Source organism: Bufo gargarizans, chromosome 9, assembly GCF_014858855.1.
Source record: "Bufo gargarizans isolate SCDJY-AF-19 chromosome 9, ASM1485885v1, whole genome shotgun sequence".
NCBI lineage: Eukaryota > Metazoa > Chordata > Amphibia > Anura > Bufonidae > Bufo > Bufo gargarizans.
The window spans coordinates 95102192-95125143 of record NC_058088.1 but is presented as its reverse complement, the minus strand read 5'-3'; positions in this window follow the sequence as shown (position 1 = coordinate 95125143).

The following is a 22952-nucleotide window of genomic DNA, read 5'->3' as shown; positions in this document are numbered from 1 at the left end:
CTACTTTTGGGGGGGGGAAAGTGCATCTTATAGGGTGAAAAGTACGGTATTAAATGTAATTGTTTGACTTCTGTTACCCAATAAGCTCTTTGTGGAGTGGAAGACTAAAGCAAATGGTTATTTTTAAACTATATGTGAAGTTAACTGAGATTTCTGAACTCTTTTTTTTTTCCAGTGCCAAATTGGTCCTGCACGCATTACAAATTATATTTTTAAATTATTTTCAATTTAGTAAATTGTGATTTTATATGATAATTTCTAAATGCAATTGCTATAATGGTTTACAGTGCAATGTAACAAAAATCATTGTCAAACATGTTTTCAATAGGTGTAACATATTATCTTGAATTTACTCATTTATCTTTAAAATTCTGGAATAGAATCTTCAAAACAATCCAACAAAGAATTACATTTTAATTAAATAATTTCTTTAGTCTTTATTAGTTTCTCTCCATTGCCCACAAGAAACACAAGACTGCATATTAGCCCAATCCATCTTACAGGTAAACAAAGAGACATCAGGTGTGTGTTTTTGTGAGATAAGGAATGCCCTAGTGGTCTAAAACTGTCTTATTAAACAAATGCATATTCTCTGAAGGATGTTAATAAAATAAGACACATTTTCTCATTGAAACTTCTTCAAAAAAGCTGTTAAGAACCAGTTTCTTATGATCCAATTGTCATATACACGTAGTTAGTATGTGAGACAGAATGTGAGCTTTATAACACTAACCATATGTCTCTTATGAGCATAGTTGAAACCATAATTTATGAGACACATTTTCACTTTTTTTTTTTAAAGAGGACCTTTCACCGATTATGACACTGTGAACTAAGAATACAGACATGTAGAGCGGCGCCCGGGGATCTCACTGCACTTACTATTATCCCTGGGCGCCGCTCCGTTCTCCAGCTATGCCCTCGGTATCTCCCCCCACTAAGTTATAGTAGGCAGAGTCTGTCCTTGTTCTTCTGTAGCGCTGGCCAATCACATTGCAGAGTTCACAGCCTGGGAGAAAATAACCTCCCAGGCTGTGAGCTCTGCGCTGCGATTGGCCAGCGCTAGAGCAGAACAAGGGCAGACTCCGCCTACCATAACTTAGTGACTGAAATCTCCGCCTACTATAACTTAGTGAGCGGAGATACCGGAGGGCATAGCGGGAGAACGGAGCGGCGTCCGGGGATAATAGTAAATGCAGTGAGATCCCCGGGCGCCACTCTCCATGTCTGTATTCTTAGTTCACATTGTCATAATCAATGAAAGGTCCTCTTTAAATAAAAATGCATTAGAAAAAAATATATACATATACACCCATATGCCTACTGTCACGGCGCCGTCTAGGAGGCGGGCACGTCCGGAGCGCGCGCATCATCAGTGCATCCAGCGTTACCCCGCGCTCCTGATAATACTATGTGTGCATCTATCTGCATTCATGCTAATGGTTTTAGGGCTGAGCACCGAACTGATCACTCGGTGCTCGGCTGTGTAGTCTGTGTGGAGTCATGTGACGCTGGCCACGTCACATGACCCCTCTAGCTCCCTATTTAAACAGGCAATCTGCTGGCCACAGATTGCCTGTTATTTAGGTTCCACCTGCGATTGTGTCTTTCCTGGCGTACTTACCTTCTGCTGAATTCCTGACGATCCTCTGCCTGCTCCTTGTGTACTTTGCTGCTCTCCTGGCAGTGGCGTACCAAGGGGGGGGCGGGGGGGGCCCGCCTTGGGTGCCACTCACAAGGGGGGTGCCATGACGGAGTCACCCCTCCATCCACTGCTGCACCGCCAGGCGCCGTCTTCTGTCGAAGGATTATTGCGGCGGCGCGCAACATGACGTCACGACGCTGACGCCGCGGCGCCTTCACCGAAGCGGAAGGATCCATTACCAGCGGTCGGGTGTAATTAAGGGATGTGTGTGTGTAATTAAGGGAGGGGTAAGGTGGGGAGGGAGGGGGTGTAATTAAGGGGGGGAGTGTGTAATAATGGGGGGGTGTAATTAAGGGAGGAGGTGTAATTAAGGGGGGGTGTAATTATGGGAGGGGGTGTAATTAAGGTGGGGAGGGAGGGGGTGTAATTAAGGGGGGTGTTATTAAGGGAGGGGGTGTAATTTGTAATAAATATTATTGAAAACATTGAAAAAAGTTTGTGCATGTTTTCTTAACTTTCTTGGGCGGGCGGGCGGGCGGGGGGGGGGGGGCATTGGGTGCCAAACAAAGGGTTCGCCCCGGGTGCCAAATGCTCTAGGTACGCCCCTGTCTCCTGGTATTCTGACCCGGCCTCCTCCTGACGATCCTCTGCTGACTCCTTTGGTACTTCATGACTCTCCTGGTATTTATGACCCCGGCTTCTCCTGACTATTCTCTGCTTGCTCCATTTGTACTTTGTAGCTTTCCTGGAATTGACTCGGTCTGTTTACGTTCTGTTGTTTGTCTGTCATCCCTGCACTTATTCCAAGCTAGGGATTGCCGTCCAGTTGTCCCCTGTAATTAGGACTCGCGAGGCAAGTAGGCAGGGCCAGGGGTGAGGGTGGAGCGCAGTGGTCACTTCCCTCCCCCCTGTGTGTGTGTGTGTGTGTACGCGACCGTGACACCTACATTTTATACATTCATGACACATTGTCACTCATTACTTAAATCAGTTACCGACCGCCCATTGACTATAAATGTCCTAGGAGTTGTACCTTATCTCAGACTTTCTAGATCAGGCATCACAGCTATATGTTTACCATGCAGCTTCTGAGCATGGGGCCTGCTGTCAGTGACAGCAGGGTATCTCATAGAGGAGTCAAGGACTCTCCACAGTGTCCCTGACTTCTGGATTGCTGTATACACAGTGTTATACACTTTGATATGCCACTTCCTGTTCAGACCCAGCAGACATAAGACCCCGGGAGCCAGGAGACTGGAGAAGCTGCCAGGTTTTAGTCACCTCAGCTCCCAAAAAACATCTAAAAAAATCAAAAAGTCGTACATACCCCAAAATGATACCAATGAAAACAACACCTTATCCTCACACAAAACCATCTCCAGAAAATGTTTTAAAAAAAGGGCACAAAGAAAATGACCACACAAAATAAGATTTTTTTTTTTTTTTTAATGGTTAGCGTGTAAAATTAAATAAAATATACACATTTGTTATGGCTGCATCCAATAGGCTCTATAACATCCATTGCAACAGACTCTATAACAATATCACATGATATACCCCATGAGGTGAACATGGGTAAAAAAAATATAAAGCTATGCCAGAACAGTTATTTTGCCACCTCGCCTTCCAAAAAACCTAATACCAAATATATCAAATATATCCCAAAATAGTGCCAATAAAAACAATAGCATGTCCTGCAAAAAATGAGCTCTTACACAGCTTAGTGAAGAAAAAAAAAGGATGGCCCTTAAAATGTATATGTTAGAAAATTCAGATATTGCTCCTTCTCTTCTGAGCCCTGGCCTATCCCCAAATAGAGATGGCCTTGCAGTTCGCCTGGCGGTCATTTCACGGCAAACAAAAAATTCACGGCAAACTTTGCATGTTCGCGATTCGCGGACATGCAAACATATGGCGATGTCCGCCGACACCATATTCTTTTTTGCATTGCGCCCAGCTTTTAACCATGACACATCCATCAGGTGGGACAGGACAGCTAATTGAGAAGTTTTGGCACATGGACATATCCCCACCCTATAACAGAACCCAATCTGGCAGCCATTTTACATTCTATGTTTTGCCAGTGTAGGGAGAAGTTGCTTTTTGGAGCAGGGAAAAGCTGTTAGGGACACCAAACGCTAGATAATAGGGCCACAAAAGTCCTTTTAAGGAATGGTATAGGTGTGATATGGATAGGTGTGATATACTGCGGGGTGTGATATACTTATAATATACTTTCTAACATAGAAAGTATATTATAGTGAATTTGTATTGTGCAGATCTGCCGCAATACCACAGCTATATAGCAGGATAAGCACTATTGGAACAACTATTTGCAAACGGGTGTGATATACCTGTTGCCCCAAAAAAACTGAGTAGAGTGATATACCTGCTTCCACAAAATACTGATTAAAGGGTTCGATATACATGTCTCCACCAAATATTGATTGAGGCCTACAATATACCTGCTTCCACTAAATACTATAAAAAATAAAGTCTCTCAAACGTTGTTGGGTACTTAACGGCGCTGCAGATCCACTGTGTGGGTCAAGTTCACATAAAGGTCAGGAAAATAAATAATGGTGGTCATGCTGCCCAGTAATAGAGGTCCGTTAGGTAGAGGTATCTCGGATTATCAAGCTCTTTACAATGCAGCAACACAATAGAATTCAGGGGTAGATACACCAGAGGACATCCAAACCACTGTAATGCAAATTGGCGCAAAATAGTGAAGCTCCACAAGGATCAATTTCCCAAGGATTTTTATTTATACTCTGAAGATAGTGAATTAAAAAGGCATAAAACCAAATCGTTCTTTCCTCATGCGTCCGCGGTTGCCGGTTTTCCTCATGCGTTGCCGGTCAGCTTCGTCAGGGGCAATAATACCACCCCTTTTAAGTGTGGTATTTAAGGGCAATGCATAAAGCACGGCCCCTTTTTTGAGGTTACAACGTAATCTTTATAAAAACAATAAAACTCTTTTACAGCAATATCATACAATTCATAAGTCCATATATTCAGCAGATATATTATCAATCCTAGATTAGTATAACCTATAATCTTAGATGCAACAATAAGTCACACCCCTTTTTTCCCCTTTTTATAATAGACCACAGAGAATCAATCTCTCAACCTCTCCTTCACAAGTTACCACCCTTTTTCCATTCATAAAAAATTCACATGACCGAATCTCCAATCACATGATCAATTTCTTCTAATAATATTTTACAACTACTTTTTCTCTTATCACATGATCCATAGGTTAACACCTCTTTTCATTCATAAGAAGGTCGCCTGTCCAAACAATCCGATCACATGTCCATTTACATCCAATTAAATCTTACACCTGCTCAACTAGCTGAATACCGGATTTAATCTCCCACTCTGTTGGGTTTATATTACTTCAAATGTCGATCAATTACCTACTTATCAGAGAGTCAATATACAAGAGACGGTCCACATAACTTTAGCTAACCAACCAGGCAGGGCTTGAGATCGAATTTGATATTCAGCCCGCTTGGTTTCAAGGTATCCATTTTGTATATCCACTCCACTTCTTTCCGATTTATATCAAATATTGGAATTTCCCCCCCCCGCCATTTGGGTTTAACTTTTTTCGAATCCCATAAATTTTAAACCTGTCAGGTTTTTATTATGATGTAATTTGAAGTCGAGTGGTATACTATGATTTTCCAAACCTTTTTTAATATTGCCAATATGTTCTTGTATTCGTGTTTTAAGTTTATGGAGGGTCCTGCCCACATATTGGAGCCCACGCGGGCACTCCAATAAATTGACTACCCCCATTTGTTCGCATGACATGCTCCTTTTACCTTATGTATCCTACCAGCTTATGTATCCACAAAATACTGATTAAGATCTATGATATACATACTTCCACAAAATAATTATTAATGGATTCAATATTCCTGTTTCCACCAAATATTGATTAAGAACTGCAATATATACCTGCTTCCATAAAATACAGAATAAGGGCTGCGATATAACTGCTTCCACCAAATATTGTTTAAAGGGTTCGACGTACCTGTTTCCACCAAATATTAATTGAGGCCTGTGATATTCCTACTTCAACAAAACACTAATTAAGGCGTTTGATATGCCTGCTTCCACAAAATACTGATTGAGGGCTGCAATATACCTGCTTCCACAAAATACTGATTAAGGGGTTTGATATACCTGTTTCCACCAAATATTGATTGAGGACTGTGATACACCTGCTTCCACAAAATACTGATTAAGTGGTTTGATGTACCTGCTTCCACCAAATATTAATTGAGGCCTGCAAGATACCTGCTTCCAAAAAATACTAAATGAGGCCTGCAATATTTCTGCTTCCACAAAATACTGATTAAGGGGTTTGATATGCCTTCTTCCACAAAATAATGATTAATGACCGCAATATTCTTGCTTCCACAAAATTTTGATTAAGTGGTTTGATATACCTGTTTCCACCAAATATTGATTAAGGTCTGCGAGATACCTGCTTCAACAAAATATTGATTAAGAGGTTTGATTTACCTGCTTCGACCAAATATTGATTGAAGCCTGCGATATTCCTGCTTCCACAAAATTCTGATTAAGGGGTTCGATATACCTTTTTGCACCAAATATTGATTGAGGCCTGCAATATACCTGCTTCCACAAATACTGCTCTTCTCTAGAGACTTAGGCACAGGGTAATTTTGAAAATGACAGGCAGAGGCTGTCCGCCGGGGTGGTACGCTTCGGGCAGGTGCACCAGGCAGGAGCCTAAGTGGGAAGTTGGAGAAGGCTCATGCAATTACTACAAAGGAAGCACCAGAGTTGGTTGAGTGGCTCATTCAACCTTCAGCTTCACTCTCCTCATCCTCTGTTTCTACACCCTCCTCACTCTCTGCTGTGCGCACCCCCAAAGACTCCACCACCACCAGCATAGCCCCTCGAAATTGACTCAAGATGATTTATTTTCCCATCCATTCCCAGACCTTACTGATGTTCAGCCATTCTTGACATCGGATGAGGAAGATGACTGGCCAGCACCCAGCGGTCTGACGACAGTGCCCAGATCAATCCAAAGAGGGAGGTCCCTGCTGTTGGTGCCTACTCCGAGATCTCAAATGTCAGTGGTGGTGAAGGTGACGACGATGACGTGTCAATGAACGTCACGTGGGTGCCCACAAGAGAGGAAGAGGAGGGGAGTTCAGAGGGAGAAATGGAGCAGCAGAGAGGGAGGAGAAGGAGGAGAAGCAGGCAGAGCTCGCAGGGCACAGGAGGCAAAAAGCAGACTGCAAATGTATCTGTAGCGAGCCATCAACACATGGCTCTGCAGAGTTGGCTCTTTATAACGTGTCAGCTGCTGAGAATATTGTTGCAATCTACAGCCTGTGCTGTCAACGCATAAGTCACTGTAAGCCCAGCACTCAGCTAGGGATGACTGCCTTTAGAAGGCACCTGGCCTCCTGTCACCGAGCCCAGTGGGGGCAACGCCATCGGAAACCCACAAAGTCTCACTCCCGGCGCTCCACGTCCTGCCTCTTCGTCTTCTCCTCTCTCCTCCCATTTGTCCTCCACTTCACCTGCCACCATGCCATCGTCACATTCATCTGGACGAAGGCAGGCTTTCACGGCCCAAATATTCGAGCTTAAAAAGTTGATGACGCTGGATAACATTCTTCCTCAACAGCTGACCGCTGGCTTGTCGGAACTGCTAGACCGCCAACTACTGCCATAAAAACTGGTGGACTCGGAGGCCTTTAGAAAATTTGTGGCCATTGGCACACCACTATGGAAGGTCCCTGGAAAGAATTATTTTCCCCAGAATGGCATCCCAGAGCTACGTTTAGCAGCAAGTGAATTTATCTCTGGCACACAGTGTCGGTGCCAAGATACATCTGACCACAGACACGTGTTCTAGCAAACACGGGCAGGGAAGGTACATAACTTTTACTGCCCACTGGGTGAACCTTTTGACGGCCGTCAAGCATGTAACCCGTGGCTCCCGTGTGGATTTGGTGTTACCGTCACGGATTGCATGCAGGCCTGCCTCTTTTTCTCCTCCTCCTACTCCATCCTCCATCTCCTTCTCGGCTGACTCCTCCTTTTCCACACTGCTACCGCCTCTTCCGCTGTGCCCCCCAAGCTCCCCAGAACCTATTTGACGTGCCAGGTGAGACGTTGCCCTGCTGTGCTGAAGCTGTTGTGCCTGGAAGCCAAGAACCACACCAGTCCTGCACTGCTTTCAGCTCAGCGGTGCCATGCCAATCAGTGGCTAACCCCACTCAATTTGACAGTTGGTAAAGTGGTGTGCGACAAAGGTGCCAATCTGCTAAGCACGCTGAAACAGTGGAAAATGACACATGTGCAGTGGATGGCACACGTCCTGAACTTAGTCGTGCAGCGATTTGTTGCGAAATACCCTAGGGTCCAGGACATTTTTTGTTTATCCAGTGACTGCCTAATGTAGCTCCAGTCACATAATCACAAGTTATTTTCTGTCAGGTGAAAGCCAAATTTTTGGGGCCTGTACTGGCCTACAGTAAATTTTTTATCCAGTGACCACCTAATGTACCTCCAGCCACATAATCTCTAGTTGATTTCAGTCAGGTGAATGCCTAATTTTTAGGGCCTGTACTGGCGTACAGTAAACTTTTTATCCAGTGACCACCTAATGTACCTCCAGCCACATAATCACAAGTTTTTTTCTGTCAGGTTATTGACTCATTTTTGGGGCCTATACTGGCCTACAGTAACATTTTCATCCAGTGACCTTCTAATCTACCTCCATCCACATAATTAGAATTTATTTTCTGTCAGGTGAATGCCTAATTTTTCGGGCCTGTACTGGCATTTTTGAGAGTTTCCCTTTAAGACACATACAAATGGCCCTGATTAAAATGCTTTTTTTTTTGGTGGGAATTTTTGCTAATGATCCCCCTTTGGTATGTCACTGTCCATGTTGTGGGAATATTTATGCACTACTAGCAAGTATTTGGTTGCTGCAAATATGACCTGAAGGTTTTTCAGGTTCGTCTGCCATTAAACGCTCATTCGCTTTCGCATTCATGAACCGTCTCGGCTGATGTTCGTCCATCACTATCCCCAAACAGCAGTTTATGACCACAAATGAGGTATTTCTGTATTCAGGAAAAATCTGTAAGGAATTGTGGGGTGATATTCTTCTTTTATCCCTTGTTAAAAAATTATGTTTGGGCCTAAAGCACTTTTTTCGAATTTTAAAAATACTATTTTTCACTTTCACATCTAAGTGTTATAAATAGAGGTGGGACGACAAATCCGTCAAATGCACAAATCCATTGAATCTTGCTGGATTCGAAGGATTCGTGGACTCGGATCCCGACCTCATTTACAAAATTTGAATCCGACGAATCCCGGGCATAGTCATCTATATCACTGTGATACAGATGCCTTGCCTGTGCTGCAGCAGGAGAGGGAGAGGAGTGTCTGCTGTGACTCGAACTCACAACGTTCTGTATCAGAGGCAAGGCACTTACCCACACAGCTATAAGAGCTGCATAGTTGCTGGCTGAAAAAATATGAGACTTCTACTGTAGACTCTGTTAGCTGTTATAGCCAGTGTACATCTATACACATGACAGCTGCCCCAACACACCCAGCTCTGCTATATCTCTATATGACAGCTGCCCCAGCACACTCAGCTCTGCTATATCTCTATAACTGATAGCTACCCCAGCGCACCCAGCACTGCAACATCTATACACATGACAGCTGGCCCAGCACACTCAGCCCTGCTATATCTTTATTAAACTGATCCGTTTTGGACCACTTGTGAGAGCCCTGACTGGATCTCACAAATGGAAAGCCAAAATGCGATGTGAAAGTAGACTTAAAAGCAGAGAGATTAAATTTTTTAATAAATACATTCACCACTAACATAAAGTACAATGTGTCACAAGAAAAGTCTCTTAATGGCTTAGATAAATAGAAGGATTCAAATTTACAAAATTATTAACACATCAAATGGCACATGCTAGATTCGCTAAATAAGGCTTGGTCAGGAATGGAGGTAAATAGCCTGGTCTGGAAGTGGTTAAACCCATAGGTACCTTCATGTAAGTTTGTATCAAGGAATAATTTTTCATAAAAAAACGCCTGATGCAAGCAGACCAGTGCAGTGCTCAAGCATCTCACTTATGCCTGTTGATATGCAAACATCTACACTAATTGCCAGATCTAAAGTGGTTAAAATTTGGGTTTTAAAGGTGAATGCAGAAAGTTATGGTGAAACTTTAGTTCATTTTTTTATTTTTACAAAATCATCTAGCACAAACAGTACTTTTGTAAGTTTTGCTCTAATGCAAATTATACTTCCCATCTCATGTGCAAATGTGTTACTTTTTTTATTTTATTTTTTATCTCAAAGCATCATGGGCTCTTATTGGTATTTCACAGCTATTTTGCAGTCACACAGTTATTGTAAGTTCATTTGAGGAAAATGGGTAAAAAAAAAACACTTGCATCTGCAGTGCTTCTTGAGAAAATCAATTAAATTGAGCTAAAGTTGATTTCAATAGCAGTGAACTGCAAGATCGTTTTTTTATGTTTCAGTTAAATGAAATATTCTGGTCTGTTTGTAACATGTAAATATGTTTTAAATAGAGATGAACGAACGTTTGGAAATTCATTTCAGGTCCGATTTTAACAAATTGATAAAAAAAAAAATCTATTTGGGACTATCCAAAAATTCTATTTGGGTATCGATTCTACACAAATAAAAACTGCTCCAATTTCCCTGAAAATATGGTATATGATACTCTAAGGTCTCCTATAAAGATGAGTGAATTTCTCAAAAATTCTATTTGGTCGGTTCGCCAAATTGTCCAAAAGATTAAATTTGATCCAAATTTATTTGTGGCAAATCGGGTTAAAAAACAGCTATTTTCTGGCTCCAGAGAGCCTATAAAGTGGTGTAGAACATGGTCTTACAGTAACACACATAGAGTGTCTGCTGTGGTAGTGAAACAATACTGTGAGTCAGTATTACTTACACTCTTAGAATCACTTCACACTTCACTCATTTGGTCAATTACGGGGCCAAAACCGACTAAATAACACAAGTGTGAACTCAGCCTTACAGGTTAATGGTAGCGCAAGGTATAAAGAATCATGCAGAGGCCCAAGATCCTACTATAGCGTGAAAGAGTGAGTCTCATTTTTCCTTCCTTCTGGCAAATCAGAAGAAGGGTCAAATAAATTATAATGTCAACCTGTCCAAAAAGGCAAAATAGTGGCCCAGTCATGGAGGGTGGGAACAGCATGAGAAGTCCACCAAGTGGCCCAGTGACAGAGTGATGAGGTGGCAGCAGCATGAAGAGACTACAGAGTGGCCCATGACATAGTGGTGAGGTGACAGCAGCATGAGGAGAGCACAGAATGGCCAAGTGAGATAGTGCTGATATGGAAGCAGCATGAGATGACCATAGAGTAGTGAGGCGGCAGTAGCATAAGGAGACTACAGAGTGGCTTAGTGACATAGTGGTGGGCTGGCAGCAGCATGAGGAGACCACAGAGTGGCCCAGTGACATAGTGGTGATGTGACAGCAGCATGAGGAGACCACAGAGTGGCCCAGTGAGATAGTGGTGAGCTGGCAGCAGCATGTGGAGTCCACAAAGTGGTGATGTGTCAGCAGCATGTGGAGACCACAGAGTAATGAGGTGGCAGCAGAATGAGGAGACCACAGAGTGGTGAGGTGGCAGCAGCAAGAGGAGATCACGGAGTGGCCCAGTGAGATAGTGTTGAGGTGGCAGCAGTATGTGAAGACCACAACATGGTGAGGTGGTAGCAGTATGAGGAGACCACAAAATGGTGATGTGGCAGCAGCATGAGGATACCACAGAGTAGTGAGGTGGCAGCAGCATGAGGAAACCACAGAGTGGCCCCGTGACATAGTGTTGAGGTGGCAGCAGCATGAGGAGACCCAGTGACATAGTGGTAAGTGGCAGCAGCATGAGGAGACCCCAGAGTGCCCAGTGACATAGTGGTTAGGTGACAAAAGCATGAAACCACAGAGTGGCCCAGTGACATAGTGTTGAGGTGGGGGGCAATACCAGTACCAGCTGAAGATGCTGGGTGGGAATAGGAGCACCTGGCAGCAGGTGTGGCAGCAGGTGGGTGGCAGCATCAGAATAGTAGCTGAAGCAGGTAGCCAGAAGAAACAGATCTCTTTTTTGTCAAAGTGTAGGTGTGGCACCATGGATGATCTAGTCTGATGCATCAGACACTGGCATTGAAAATCCTAGCTGAGCCACGCCTAATTCATCTTTACAAAGGTCAGTTTCTCCACATTTTGGGTGGAAAGGTAAGTTCTCCTTGGAGTAACTGTGGCCCCCACCACACACCACATCTAGGATTGCTCCAAACAACATTTCATTTTATTGTACATTGTATTACATTGTATTGTACAGTGACAATAAAGGCATCTTATCTTACTAAACACCAGCACTGATGCCACACTGCTGGCAGTAAAACTTGTCCAGGGCAAACTCGTCCAGTTGTGGCCACAAATCGAGTTTGGCTGTCCTATAGTCCAGGGGATCTTTGATGTGGGGTGACATTGTGCATTTCAAGTATGCCACTTCCTGCTGGTTCAGTTTCTGCTCTATGTCTACCTGCTGCTGATGAGTAGTTTCTTAGGTAGGCAGGTGAAGAAAACTGCTCATCAGCGACTCTAAACTTAAAGGGCTTCTGTCAGCCCACTAAACCGTTTTTTTTTTTCTTACTAATAATCCCTATACTGCGAGCTCTGCATACATAAGTTAAATAATCATTTTGGTTCAGTAGAATTTGATAAAAAGCTATTTTTAAAATATGCAAATTACCTTGCTACCAGCAAGTAGGGCGGCTACTTGCTGGTAGCAGCCGCATCCTCCGATCCTAGTGACGCCCCCTCCGCATTGTGATTGACAGGGCCAGGGAACGGAATCGTTCTCTGCTGGCCCTGCCTGATTGCATTCAAAATCTGGCGCCTGCGCCGCGGCTGTACCTATCTTCAATCTGTGCAGGCGCACTGAGAGGCGGCCGCTCGCTCGGCAGCTCCATCCTCAATGCGCCTGCGCCGATGACGTCACATCTACACCCGGCGCAGGCGCATTGAGGATAGAGTGGCTGAGCGAGTGGCCGCCTCTCAGTGCGCCTGCGCAGATTGAAGATAGGTACGGCCGTGGTGCAGGCACCGGATTTTGATTGCGAACAGGCAGGGCCAGCAGAGAACGATTCCGTTCCCTGGCCCTGTCAATCACAATGCGGAGGGGGTGTCATTAGGATCGGAGGATGCGGCTGCTACCAGCAAGTAGCCGCCCTACTTGCTGGTAGCAAGGTAATTTGCATATTTTAAAAATAGCTTTTTATCAAATTCTACTGAACCAAAATGATTATTTAACTTATGTATGCAGAGCTCGCAGTATAGGGATTATAAGTAAACAAAAAAAAAAGAAACGGTTTAGTGGGCTGACAGAAGCCCTTTAAGTTGCTGCTGATGGAGCTAGTACTGCTCCTGCCCCCCCAACTCCCCCCAGCAGACATGGCGGTGGAATTCGAGTGCAAAGGACTCCCCCAGTCAGACCTGCGAGAGGCAGCGGCCAACTGACTACATAGGATGTCTCTATAGTAGTGCAATTTGTCCTCCCTCGGCTGTTGTAAAAATGGCCCCCTTTTTGGACCAGTAGCAAGGGTCTAATATGGTGGAGAGCCATTAGTCATCCCTCTGTCGAATGGTGACTATTCAGCTGTTACTACGCAAGCAACTGAGCATGCATCGGGCTATTTGCACAAATGACTCGGAAGGACTCCCTGCTCCCACCTCCACTACATACTGCCACGGTGTGTCTGGGTCATCTGCCTCCTCCTCTAGTTCAGCCCCAACAGGGATCATGTGGCCATGAGATGTAGTCACCACGTCTCCTGTCTCCTGGTCAGTCAGATTTAGTAGCATCTGTTCCAGGATATAAATCAGTGGAATGACATTGTTCATCCCATAGTCCTGGTGACTGACAAAGTAGCTTCCTCAAAGGGCTCGAGCAAACTGCAGGTACCATGCAAGAGCTGTCACTGGCTAACATCGAAGTTACACAGGCAGTACCTCTGTCCGCCATGTATCATCAAAAAATAATTGATGGCCTTTTTCTGTTCACATAATTGGTCCAACATATTGAAGGTGGAATTCCAATGTGTAGAAACGTCACATATTAGCCTATGTTGGGGGACGCTGTTCTGCTGCTGCAGCTCATGGAGGGTGTACTTTGCAGTGTACAAGTGGCTGAAGTGCATGCAAAGTTTCTTGGCCATTTTCAGGATGTTTTGTACGGATGGAGTAGAGTTAGGTAGATGGGGTAAAGACAACCCGCATGCCTCAGTCCTCCTTGATGCAACACCCACATTATGTTCTTCATGTTGTCGGTCACCATGTTTCCGATTTTGAGTTGTCGAGGAGAAAGCCAGGATTCGATTTCTTGATGAAGGACTCCGTTCGCCCCCAGGCAAACTAGGTGCAGAACAGTGTGACACTGCTGTGCCCTGCACATGTGGTATGCTGGTAGGGCACTGTGAATTGTCCCTGCAGTGGAGGCTGAGGACATGGTAGAGGATGAGGAGGCGGACATTGTCGCAGGACCAATGGCGTGAGAACATGGAGGCGGAAGCGGCGTCACCTGGCCAAGTTGCTGTTGCCAACCACATTTACCCAGTGGGCCATAAAGGACATATATTGTCCTTGACCGTAGTTACAGCTCCACACATCGGCGCTGCCGTGCATTTTGGCAGACACCGACAGGCTCAAGGACTGGCCCACCTTTTGTTATACATATGTGTGCAGGGCTGATACTTCCTTTTTCGCAAATAAATGACGGCTTGGGACTCTCCACCTCGGCTTGGCACAAGCCATCAGTTCTCTAAAAGGTGCACCACTTGGAAAGGGAGCACCAGCAATTTGTCCAGGAGTGTGTTCAGCTTCTGTGACGTTGGATGAGTGCACACATACTGTTGTCTCTTGAAAATCGCTTCAGTGATCGATTGCTGACTGAATAACTGCCGAGGAGCATCAGGACCAGCAGATAATGGGAAGGGCAGACAGCTCCATTTGGCTGAGGTGGTGGAGCCTTGACTGCATGAAGTTGAGTGCATGCCACTGGGTAATGCAGCGATTCCTGCGGCAGGCTAGACCACCACTTCGGAGCTACGATTTTCCCAGGCCACTTTATGGTGATGCATATGTTGACGCAGGGCCGTGGTGCCCTGGCCACGCTTCACCTTATGCCCTCAAATTTTCCAAATTGCCATGTTCACCTCCCCTGGTGCCCTAACAAAAAATTTCTACACCGCTAAGTACGGCATTTTGACCCTAGCACTCTGCGCTGACTGCCTGCTACTGCTGCTTCAGAGAACCCCTGCATTACCACTTTACGGGCTGGTAGGCTCCTGCGAAGTGGGTGGTCTATCCCGGGCACGTTTATCTCATGATCTCCCACTGCTTCCACCCTGCTGACTCACAGCCATGCTACCACCCTGCTGGCTCAGCCGCTGCCTCATGCGCAAGCTGCCACCCTCTTCTCCTGATGATGATGATGAAGCCCCTTCTTCACCCGGCTCCCAAGTGAGATCGGCTACATCAGGGGTGGCCAACCTTACAGACACAAAGAGCCAAAAAAATATATATAACGTATGACTACCAGGAGCCACAAGCTATACATTTACACAAGAGTCACAGTATTTTGCACCCTACAAGATGCACCTAGGTTTTAACAAAGAAAAATAAGAGAAAAAATATATTTTTCATCAGATCAGAGGTTGGATATAAATATGTTTTTCTTATTTTTTATCAGCAGAAAAAAAAAAAATATTTTTCATCAGACCTCAGATCAGACTCCTAATTCAGATCCCCAATCCACATCTGACCTAAAATAAGATCCCAAAACCTCATCAGACCCCTAAAATAAGACCCCCAATGCTCCGATCAGACAACACAAATCAGACTCCCAATGTCGGACCCTCAGTGCTCAGATCTCCAGCCCATGCTCAGATCTCCCTCCTTCTCAGATCTGATCTCCCATGCTCAGACCTGACCAACCCATGCTCAGACCTGACAAACCCATCCTCAAACAAGACCCCCCATGCTCAGATCTGACCCCCATGCTCAAATCTTAACCCCCATGCTCAAATCTGAACCCCCATGCTCATATCAGGACCCCCATACTCAAATCAGACTGCCATTGTCCAGATCAGGACCCCCACCATGCTCAGAACAAACCCCTTTGCTTAGTTCTATAATTTGAAAAAATCTCTTCCCTCTCCTGCTCAAGCACTGGACTCCTGCTCGGGCACCTGCTACTATGCAGGTCTGACATGTACTCCACTGAGACCTGATGAGCACAACGTCAAGTCATAGTCTGTGTCTCCGTACTAGGTTCTCTCACTGTGTGCATCAGGACGTCGTGGAGAGTGAGCTGGAGCTACAGTGCCCGATCAGGAAAAGAGATCTGAGCATGGGGTGGAGAGTGAGCTGACTGCTTCCCAGATTCATAGCTAGAGCCGCGTGCGGCTCAAAAGCCACGGGTTGGCCACCCCTTGGCTACATCATCATCATCCGCTACTGTCTGCACGCCACTGATGTCCCTGTCAATGGTCTCAGGGCCAAGATCCTGACCGCTTGCAACACCTGCTTCCATGCGACTCTCATCATCACTACTTGCCCGCCTACTGGGAGCGGCGGATGTCTCATCCAAATCTTGGCTGGGCAGTAGATGCTGACTGTCCTCTAGTAGCTCGTCCTCGCTGAAAAGTGGAGCCAAGTCTACGGCAAATAATATTTCTTGTGCTGAGGGAACTTAAAATGACAGAGGAAGGTTTAGGACAGGTGGGGGCACAGGGCCTGCTCCTGGGCCATGCCAAATAAGCGTCGTGTCAGAGAGCCCACCGATTCTTGGCTGGGAGTGTCTGATGAAGTCGAAGACCGGGTCAACTATTCAACCACAGCTGGGTTGCTGGTCAAGACACGAGCGCTACATGACATTGTGAGCTCAGGACTCTTGCTGCAACCCCTGCTGCCACCCCCCTTTCTTCTTCTGCCTGTGACAGAAACATTTTGGCCACTGCCCGTATCCTTATTTTTTTCTGATTAATAAATTCCCCCCCCCCCCCCGAATGTAACTACACCGCAGAACGGCAATAAGACGCATTCTTTTTCCTATCACTACACCAAAAAATAAGAAATATAGCACTTGCTATTCACCACAGAAAGGCTAATGGGAATAACGTATGTTTCCTTTTTATACACCATGTAAATTGCATTAGTAAAATGTAAGTTTACTGCTAAACAGCAATTGACACATATAATTCACCGCAAAACATCTAATAGGAAGGAGGTTTATTTCTGTTCAATAGAGCCAATAAATACCTGTAGTACAATGTAACTTCACCTGAGAACGGCAATTAAGACATATTCTTTTTCCTATTACTACACCCCAAAAAATAGAAATATAGCAATCACAATTCACCACAGAACGGCTAATGGGACGTACATATATTTCCTTTTACTACACCACATAAATGTCTGTAATACAGTGCTACTTTACCATTGAACGGCAATTAAGACATATATATTTTTTTCAGATTAATAACCCCCCCAAAAAAAAATAACAATCACAATTCACCGCAGAACGGCAATTAAGACACATTCTTTTTCCTATTACTACACCCCAGAAAAATAAATATAACAGTAAAAATTCCCCTTAGAACGACTAATGGGACGTATGTATATTTCCTTTTAATACACCACGTAAATGGCTGTAGTACAATGTAATTTCACAGCTGAACGGCAATTAAGACATATATTTTATTTTTTTCTGATTAATGAACTCCCCCCAAAAGATAACAATCACAATTCACCACAGAATGACAATTAAGATGTATTTTTCCTATTAATGCACCCAAAAAAAAAAAAATATAACAATCACAATTCACAGAAGAACGGCTAATATCACGTATGTATCTATCCTATTAATACACAGCACAAATAGCTGTAGTACAATTGAACTACAATTGAACTTGAATATGACATATATTTTTTCTTTTTTTTCCCCTATTAATACACCCCCCAAAAAAAGTAAAACAATGTCAAATCAATGCAGAATGGCTAATAGGACGTAAGTATCTTTCCTATTAATGCACCCCGTAAATGACTGAATCACACAGAACTTGCACTCCAATCACAAGCAAGGTTTGCTGGAATTAGTGATCTATCATATAGTGCAAACAACCTAAAAGCAGCAGTACAACTGCAATTTGGATCCCCAATTATTATTGCAGCAAGGTATAATAGAATCTCTCCTATTACCCAGGCTGTACACTCTCCTATTGCACCCTGTTCTCCTTTAATAGTGTAGATGATGCGTCCCAATCCTTTCTCTACACCTTGAATAATCTTTCCTTGAACTTGTAAATTGTTTTTTTCAGCACAATTAGGTCTTTCCTAGCACTGTCCCTTGCAGCTGCTGACGTCTCTCCCTGCACTAAGCACACTGGAAAATGGCAGAATCCAAGATGGCTGAGGCTATTTATGTGTAGCATCAAAGGGGATTGGTGGCTGGTGATTGGCTGCATGAATGGCATTGTGGGTGATTCCTCGTTCTCAGAGTTCTTTGCTCCATGTCCAAATGTGCAGCAGCCATTTTAGGAAAAAATTTGATTCGTTACCACGTAGCGTGTGGAAATTCAGCTTCGGTGCAAATAGAATTTAGCCTGAAATTCGGATCGAATTCCACTTCGTCAACTTCGATTAGCTCATCTGTAGTCTCCTAGGATTCTATATTTCTCCTCTCTTTTCTTTCTCTCTTTTTTTTATCTATTTTAAGATTTTTTTCTGTCTCCTCCTTTTCAACTTTTAAGCTCTTTAATCAATAACAGCAATAATAAACAGCAATAATAAATAATGTCAGAGGGTCGCTGATACAGTGCTGCCCATAATTATTCGTACCCCTGGCAAATTTTGACTTAAAGTTTCTTTTATTCAACCAGCAAGTTATTTTTTGATGGGAAATGACATAGGTTTCTCCCAAAAGATAATAAGACGATGTACAAGATGCATTATTGTGGAATAAAAACATTTCTCAGCTTTTATTTACATCTGAGCAAAAAGTGTCCAGTCCAAAATTATTCACACCCTTCTCAATAATCATTAGAAAAGCCTTTATTGACTATTACAGCAATCAAACGCTTCCTATAATTGCAGACCAGCTTTTGGTATGTCTCCACATGTATTTTTGCCCATTCATCTTTAGAAACGAGCTCCAAATCTTTCAGGTTGGAGGTTCTTCTTGCTATCACCCTGATCTTTAGCTCCCTCCACGGATTCTCAATTGGTTTCAAGTCTGGACTCTGGCTGGGCCACTCCAAAACGTTGTCTGTTGTCTGCTAACCTTTTCTTCACCACTTTTGCTGTGTGTTTTGGGTCATTGTCATGCTGAAATGTCCACTGGTGCCCAAGGCCAAGTTTCTCTGCAGACTGCCTGATGTTGTCGTTGAGAATCCTCATGTATTGCTCTTTTTTCATGAGACCGATTAGGTTCCCTGGTCCATTGGCTGAAAAACACCCCCAAAGCAGTAGGTTCCCACCACCATGTTTGACAGTGGGGATGGTGTTCTTTGGGTTGAAGGCTTCTCCTTTTTTTACGCCAAATGAAGGAAACATCATTGTGACCAAACAATAAAATTTTTGTTTCATCTGACCATAACACAAAATACCAGAAGTCTTCTTCTTTGTCCAGATGAGCTTTTTCAAAGGCAAAGCAAGCTTTTGTGTGCCTTATCTGGAGAAGTGGAGTCCTCCTTGGTCTGCATCCGTGGAACCCAGCAGTGTGCAGTGTCTGTTGCATTGTCTTCCTTGAGACATTGCCACCAGCAGAGCCCAGATTCACCAGAATGGCCTTGGTGGTGATCATTGGATTATTTTCACCTCTATATCATCCTGGTCAGCACAGGTGTCACTTTTGGCTTTCGACCACGTCCTCTGAGATTTTCCACAGTGCGGAACAGCTTGTATTTTTTAACAATACTTTACACTATAGCCACTGGAACGTAAAAACATTTAGAAATGTCCTTCTAGCCCTTTCCTGACTTGTGAGCAGCCACAATGCCGAGCCGCAGGTCCTCACTGAGCTCCTTTGTCTTAGCAATGACTGTCCACAAACCAACTGCAGAGCTGCTGTTTTTCACCTGTTGAGTTGATTAAAACAGCTGTTCCCAATTAATCAGGGTAATTAGGATGCTTTAGAACAGCTTGGACTATTTGGAATGGTATAGAACTTTATATTTTCCCACAGACTGTGACAGTTTGTGAAGGGTATGAATAATTTTGGACTGGACACTTTTTGCTCAAATGTAAATAAATGCTGAGAAATGTTTTTTTTTTCCACAATAATGCCTCTTGTACATCGTCTTATTATCTTTTGGGAGACACCTATGTCATTTCCTGTAAAAAAATTACTTGCTGGTTGAATAAAAGTAACTATAAGTCAAAATTTGCCAGGGGTATGAATAATTATGGGCCACACTGTATATAGTTATGGGTAAACACCTGCTTAAAAACACAGCACAGTCACATTTGTTATGCTTTCTTAAAAAATATTTACATGCATTGTTTCTTATTGGGACAAATGGCTGTCAGTGTTCATACTGTGAGGGATTAGCTCTATCTCCGGGGTCTCAGTCACAATATTCTCGCTGACAACCGTGTTGAATGTCCAAACAGCGCATTTATTTTAATACCAGCACTAGCAAACACGATACAAAATGAAAACCTTCCCGTCTGCGCTCTACCTAAACATATAACATGATCCCTGACTCGCCCATACAGAGCGCTGTTCACACATGGAACATAAACGCGGCTTTCTCCTGCCATACAGTCCAGAAGCTTCCGGGCTGTGACCGTTCAACAAGTTCTGGGGGATTGTGGCCCAGTAGTCCTCCCAACTCTGGCCTCGTGACCCTTGTTCCCAGGCATCAAGGCATCCCCCAAAGTGCCGGCTAGCACATAGCTCAGTGGCCCCTCAGCCTTGCTCAGCTGAGACCACACTGACAGAGCCACACCAGGCCTCTGTCTGTACATTCCCCACTAACTGACACCCTGGGAGGATCTTTATCCCAGTCTGATTATCGCAGACCTCACCTGCGATCCTCTCTGGTCCAAGGGAACACCCGTGCTGGAAGGGTGTGGATTGGCAGATTCCACTTGCAATCCTATCTGCCAATCCAACTAAAATATGTCCCAGACTACACCAACAAGAACCTTGTCTCAGCAACCTACATGCTGCTGAGACTATTACCTCCCATATTTTAGCTATCCCACCCAGCTGAGGTAACTGAGTGGGCTATACACCTCTTCCCGCACTGTCCACCTTATCACAACTATCAACATACACAAACAGTAGTATTGGAAAAAGCTGTGGATTTTTCTTAACAAACATACAACAATTCTTCCTTTTTTAGGGAGCAGCAGCAGCAGCGCAGTGTGGAATCTCATGGACAAGGCAGAAGACAGCAGTTGAAAAAAACTTCCATCATGTTTTGCAGACTGTCCTGGCTGCTGCTGGTGCTGATGGTGGGAGGTGGGTGAGTCAGCAGAGGAAGGAAAGGGGCCTTCTTGTCAGACAAAAAGACAACAGACATGTATACCGAAAGCTGGTGCAAGCTGCGTACATAGTGCATCCTGGTAATACAGCAATTTCACCTCTCATTTGGCAACAGGAAAACATCCCCCCATTTTACTTTCATAGTTACCCCTAAGTTAACATTGTTGGTTGCTGTTTATTGCTCCCTGCTCTTTTTCTCATGGGTCTTCATATTTTGGTTTTTCTTATTTGAGCATTATGGGCTAACATTTCCTTGGACTTTGTATGCGCTTTACTAACCGTTTTGGGTTTCTTTGTTGATGCACTTGCACTTTATGATCCATGGTTTATTATATTTTGGTTCGTATATATTATATATACCATTGTATGTGAACCTCTTTTTACATTATCTGGTAGTTGTGCACAATATTTGAAGAATGAGACAATTTTAATTGACAGAAGGTGTAATACCATAAATCAGATAACATTTTGGTGAAGGCGTGGCACTGCAAGACAATTACCATAACTAAATGTTACAGCAGCAACTGCGCTGCCACCAACTTGGTCATGTGGGAGTTCAGCTTGCACACAATGGCCACACAATTCATGGCCACACAATCCATTATGAATGTTTCATGGTGGAATGAGACAGCACACACAATCATCATCATAGTCCTCACCCTCCCAGTCACTTTTATCAGACTGTTATACCGTGTGTCATTGTGGGCTCTTTGTCCATCTCACAATTCCATGCTCTGTAATTGCCCCAAGTGCCACTGTCAGAATGGCTACCACTGTCCCTGCCACCACCACCATGGCTTCAAGTGCCACTACTACTACTACCACCAAAAACAACACAGCTATGCCTCAGTTCCTCTGTCTCTGCCTGAACCTCCTCAGGGCAGTCCAAACACTGAAGCATAAGCATTTGTCTGTTAAACAAAGTAATTTTTAAATATCATCAGGTCATTGCTTAGCAGAAGATGATGCAAACAATTGGTGACATGGCTGCCCATTACCAGCACCAAAAACTGTTTTCTACTATTTGCTCATTTGGTCATTTATTCATTCATTTTACTAAAAAGGTAAGTACTAGAACTATTTAATCAGAAATAAGTGGATTTTTCATTTTTTTTAAATATAAAATTCCCCCTGGATCTCACAGGCCGGAAGCTGTATGAGTAATACACACAGTATTACTCATACAGCCAATGTATTCCAATAAAGAAGTATTGGAATGCATTGTAAAGAATTAGACCCCCAAAAGTTAAAGTCCAAAAGTGGGACAAAAAATTAAGTGGAAAAAAGTAGATAAAATAAAGTTTTTACCCCAAAAAATTAAGTTTCAAGTAAAAATAAACAAAAACATCATTTTCCCCCAAATAAAGTTAAAAAAATTGGTAAAAAATAGGGGCAAAATAAAAGTATACATATTAGGTATTGCCGCGTTCGTTTTCGACCGGCTCTATAAACATATCACATGACCTAACCCCTCAGATGAACAACGTAAAAAATTTAAAATAAAAACTGTGCTAAATAAAATAAAAAGTATCACCTTACATCAAAAAAGTACAACAAAGTACAGTCACCTCATCCCGCAAAAAAATGAGCCTCTACCTGAGACAATCGCTCAAATAATAAAAAAAAGCTGTTATTGTGTAAAACTTACATA